Source organism: Lissotriton helveticus, chromosome 1_1 (assembly GCF_964261635.1).
Source record: "Lissotriton helveticus chromosome 1_1, aLisHel1.1, whole genome shotgun sequence".
NCBI lineage: Eukaryota > Metazoa > Chordata > Amphibia > Caudata > Salamandridae > Lissotriton > Lissotriton helveticus.
This window is the reverse complement of record NC_136057.1, coordinates 1054042049-1054048048: the sequence shown is the minus strand read 5'-3', so window position 1 is coordinate 1054048048 and position 6000 is coordinate 1054042049.

Here is a 6000-nt window from a genome sequence, read left to right as displayed (position 1 = left end):
TTATTCCTGCTTGGATGAAGGATTGTATTGGTTTAGCAAATCTCAGTAGCAACAATTCCACATCTAATGATACTAATTTGATCAAAGGGAACATAAAACCTAATGATTTGGTTAAGGTTAAACCTGGCTGTCTTGGTACTGGGTTTACCAAATTTTGGGGTCCTTATAGTGTCAAATCAGTCCACAATAGATTTATAACCCTACACAATGGGGAACATTTAGAATTTGAGAAGAGTAGCTCTTTATAAAAAGTATAAGGGCCATGAACTTAGTTGTGGAAGTGATCACCTTAATCCACATTTTCTTATGAGTGATAATGAAGTTTGTGTAAGACCTCCTACTAATTAGCCTACAGGCAATAGTGATAACATCAATGGTAGTACCATGGTGTCATCAAACAGTAATGGTGATAGCACAAATACTAGGATTTCACTTCAGAGATCTAGATGCCTTCCAAGGTATCTACAGGATTATGTATGGGGTGATTCTTTAACAATTATTTCCTTTAGTGGTTCTTCCTTACATCTTTAGTTTTTTCTTTGTACCTTTTATGTAGTCCTATTTCTTGATTAGGTTTGTTTACTTCTGATTTAGGTATTTCAATTTTATATTGTTCTTACTTTGTTAATTTTATTGTTTTAAAGAAATATGAAGAGAAGAGGACGTTGTATTTCCTGATTATACATTATTGTACCTGGCACTTTAAATGTTACATTCCACATGCATTCCAGTGTTGCCATGTTCCATGAGATGATGGTGTTCCAGAGATCAGTTACTTGCCAGCTGAAGTGGGAACACCAATTTTTCCCCGGTGCTTACAATAAACTTACATTTGATTATTAAATCATTTGTGGAAGCTCTTTCATCGACTATAACAATTTTATAGGGTTGAAATGATTTTATATAATATTTTATAATGTTTATTATATTGTATATCCTCATTTGTGGGAATCAACCATGAATAACAGATAGGTACTTAGTACAATGGCTTTTGGTGACTAAGACTGCTTCAATTTCAAACAATATGATTTTTCTATACATGAGGAATGAGAGGCATAAGCCAAACTTTATCGCTGCTATATGCTTATTTTTTACACTAAGATTGAACATTTTGCACATAGATAAGGTTTATAGACTTGCACTTAGGATAGAGGGTATTCTTTGCACTAGCCACTTTAACACTGTAATAGCTGAACAATAGACCAAAACAATAGTTAGGACATCAGCTAACGTGGCAGGTAATCAATTCTTTTTGTATTTATACAGGTATTATATCAAAATTGATTGGATTTTAGCCATGCTGATGAAATATTGTTTTAATCCAATATGTCAACAAGTATTGAAGTTAAATCAGCTCAATGCATTTAAGCATGTAGTGTAGAAAGCAAGGAAGTATGTTTTCTATGTCTATTACTGCTATTCTTGCACAGTCACTTTAAAAGGGAAACCTCCACCCGCTGTCATATGATCAAGGCCGTTGATCGGTCGAAACGCGTCATGGCGGCATGGTGTACACTAATTATACACTAAATCAGAACAAGAATTGGGTCTACTCTCGTCTTTTCAATAAACAGATGGTTGGCAGAGTGTCTGAAATATATATATATACATACACACATATTACCTACTGGCGGTCGCCAGTAGGTATATATAGTTAGGATTTTTTCTCTATGGGATTTTTGAAAATTCTATGTCAAATAACTGGCGTTTGTGGACGGAATTGGCTGAAATTTTCAGGAAAATGGCACATTTTGTTTCTGAGCAGCCCCTGAAAATTGGGGGGGTTCGTCCAGGGGGGGTCGAGAAAAAAGGGGGGTCCCAAAACGTGTTTTTAACATTGAGTTTTCCATAGGGCGGTTGGCCTCACTTTTAGCCCGAACGGCTGAATGGATTTGCACGAAACTTGGCAAAATTGTAGGGACTGGTAGCCCGATGTGCCTTTTGTAGGTCTCAATATATGTGCTACAGTGGATTTTGAGAAATTAACGTTTAAAAAAAGATATATATCTGTAACAGCGGACCGGGCAGCGCTCCAGTACGCGTACTTTTCGCGCAACGGAGCTTTGTGAAGCGAAGCTGATTGGTTCTCCGGCGTCTGTAAACATTCCAAACAGTCCGTAGCGGCCGCCATCTTGTCTCTCGGTAGGATCGAGAGACAAGAGGAGGCCAAAGCGAAGGGGCAAATGACCATAAGGGGGCATAGTAGATCCTCGCTGACCCCCTAGGTTTGATGTGGAGGTTTTAAAAGGGCCCCGCGGGGCAAAAAAAAATAAATAATAATAATCGAACGGCTGAATGGATTTGCACGAAACTTGGTAAAATATTAGGGACTGGTAGCCCGATGTGCCTTTGCTAGGTCTCAATATATGTGCTCCAGTGGATTTTGAGAAATTAACGTTCAAAAAAAGATATATATCTGTAACAGCGCTCCGCTTCGCGTAACGGAGGTTTGCGAAGCTGATTGGTCATTCTGTCACTGGGCTATAGTTGGGCTACATCTGGCTGATATTTGGGCTACATTTGTTTTTTTTGTCTCTGGCGGCCATCTTTGGGCTACATTGGGCTACATTGGGCTTCATTGGGCTTCATTGGGCTACATTGGGCTACATTTGGGCTCCAACATATATATAGGCCAATGTAGCCCAATATATATTTTTCAAAGTAAATTTTCGTAAAAACCACTGGAGCATATATCTTGAGACATAGCAAAGGCACATCGGGCTACCAGTCCCTACAATTTTGCCAAGTTTCGTGGAAATCCATTCAGCCGTTCGAGCTAAAAGTGAGTCCAACCGCCCTATGGAAATGAAGGAAATGAATGGGTAATTTGTAATTAGCAAATAGCTCATCGCAAACTAGGAATGGTAAAGAATCGCTATTTATTCCTTAAAGTTCGCTATTTAGGAAATGCAAAAAACTTTGATGATACATATGGCGGTTCATCTCTAACAAGATAAGAAGCATAGGGATAGATTTATGATGACTGGCGCATCACCAGGGATGTGTTAGTCATTCTGTGCCGCTGTTCCGTCACCTATGGTGTGCTGCATTTACAATGCAGCGCATCATGGGGCAAAAACAGCACAGATGCGTGATGTATCTGTGCCGTAAAGGTGGCGCATTGCTGGAGTTGTATCGCAAGTGTGATGAAGCTCCAGCAAGGGTCGGGGGTGCCCCTGTCGCAGGGTTTCTGTTCTCACACAGAACTGTGGACAGAGGATTGGAACCTCGGCGAATTAGGGTGTCCCAAAACTCACCTTAGTAATCAAAAACCCCTTAGCAAGCTAGGTACAGTGTCACATTGGATATAACAAACTCTCAATGTTTAGACAATCCAGAATATGAACTTATAGTACCTCAGGATACGTGGAACTCATGAACAGTCGGTCGTTATATATTTCTTAGAAACCAGAACATGGAGTTAAGAAGAACACATGTGTATTTGAAATGTTTATTTACTAATGCCGTCTTCTCAGGCGTAGTATCTTAGATAATACAAGTACACATATTATCAGTAGCAAAATTACCAGCATAGTTACTAGTACATAAAAAGCGAATGGTGACAGTATGTTAACATGCTGTAAATGAATAAGAGTTAGCAACACTTATAAGCAGCCACGGGCCGTGGAGGGAGTTACGGTGGGGCAGGGAGGCGGGGAGGGGGAGGGGCAGGGTGGAGAGGGCTCCACCCTGCCCCTCCCCCTCCCCGCCTCCCTGCCCCACCGTAACTCCCTCCACGGCCCGCGGCTGCTTATATCTCACCCTCCCTAATACACATATTATATTATTTGCTAAGAAGGTCTGTTTGTGTTGGTTTAGGGCGTGCCCATACTTTAGTGTCTTAGATTTGAAGGAATCACATCAGCATACACCAGCTCTCTCTTCATGTGAACCGCATCAAGTGTTGTGTATGTGTGTTCGGCAAAGCAATATAAAACCCGCCTCATGCCCAGAATTGGCAGAAGCTGCACTTATGTTATGAGTATAAAGTCGTGGAGATCAGACCTCATAACAATTCTGTATCGTGTTGTTCTTGAAACTTCAGCACTCGCTGTACAGATATAGTTTAACAAGCAAAGCAGATAGTAGAGCAATAACATATTATTCTCATGTAAACCACGATGAACTACTAGGTTGAAAGCTAAAGCAACAACTAAGTGTCGTGTGCAGAAGTTGCAAAAAAGGAAAAATGGCGTTTAAACCGGTAATGAGCCCATGCTAACTTAACACGGTGTAAAGATATCCAGGACCTAGATGACACCTCCCCATGATCCGGAAACGAACTGAATAAGATAATAGAAGTGCCATCTCATGAGAGCAGATTGCAACTTTATATGTGGACGGTCCGCAAGGTAAAACATTAAAAACTAGGAAAATTTAATGCTAAAGAAAAATAAAACAGCCAAGTACTTTATCGAGTCTTAAGCCAATAGGCAAGCTAAATAATAAAAACTTGACAAATAAGTCAATGAATTGTCAATGAAATGCTAGTACTCAGCATATCAAACATGAAAAAGGTCTATGACATAACTGTGTTTGCAAAATAAGCTGCAACAGCCTCCAATAGGAAGTCACCGTCTTCATCCGAAAAGAGTTCAGCCATCCAATTTAAAAGCGGAAAAGAACATACGTGCTCTCCCAGCACCGGATCCTCTATCACCATCAGAGGACAGCTCGGTGGGTTTTCAAGAAAGCTCTGTTCCAAGAAAGACTGTGTTGCCGCCAGTAAATTCCAGGGACCAATTAGTCCATGCATCAATGCCACAGCCATAATCCTTTCGCCAGGACAAACCAACTCGTGAGTAATGATAGGAGTCATCAGCTGATTAAAGTCGACGTCAGGAGAAACCGGTCCGCAGAGACACAAATCAATGGCCCAATCGAAATCACAGGTCAGGCAGTGAAATACAGGCTGGACACAGGTGAAGTAGGAGAATCGAAAAGATAATCCATATGCCGTGCTTAATATCGCCAACGGCATTGTGCCATAATATTCTAGCATGCGATTGCGGAACAGTGTCAGCAGCTGCAGGGCGGGAGCTTGCACAGGAGGGACATCCATATTTAAAAATGTAAAAAAGCACAAGAGCGTCCGCTGGTAATGCAAGTAAAAATGGGAATCCACGAAGCAGAGTGGAAAAAATAGAATGAAAGAAAGCAGGGATGACTCCAAAGATTTTCTCAAATGAAGTCACGAGACCACTGGTAACAACTTTAAAAAAGTGCGCCAGGGCCTTTGTGGAGGACGCGTTAAAGATAGTCCGAACCATGTCGCTGAAATGCAAAGGCGAATCAGTATTTAAAAGGGTCTGCACCTCTGTACGGGTGTTCGCTATGTGAAGCACGAAAGTTTCACGGGCCGAACTCAAGGCCACCTCTCTCTGAGACAAAAGAGCTCTTATTCTTGCCATGCCGTTGAAATGTGCTCCCAAGGTTGGTATTTGTGGCCAGATTGAAAACTCCCTATGTTCATGTGTGGGAGGAAATAGAACATTTCTGCAGCAAATAACCCGTTCACTTACTGTTACGATAAAAGGAATACTTTTAATTAACCCAGAACAATCTTCATTATTGAGCATCAAATAACTACCATTTTCCAACAACTTGAACGTGGGGATGATAGCAGGAACTGGCGTGCCTTGCAACACGCAAGCCATATTTGGTCGGTGTTTGTTGCATGAACCGTGTAACTGTATGTGCCTACACATTAGTGAATGATCTGGCGTCTCAGTGCATTCCTCTCCATTCAGATAAACTTCTTGATCATCTTTGAAACATCTGTATGTGTATGGAAGCGACCAGACCTCATGAAGAAAAGCACTACCTAAAGGTTCATAACGACCTATTGGTATATATTTCATACAATTTGAAAACTTATATAAAGCAAAAGGCAGCGTTATTAAACCGTGGATAAGGCACGTTGCCAAAAAACCCGCAATCCTCTGCTGATGATGTCACTGAGCATGTCATGAATGATGTAATATGTGACATCATCAGCAG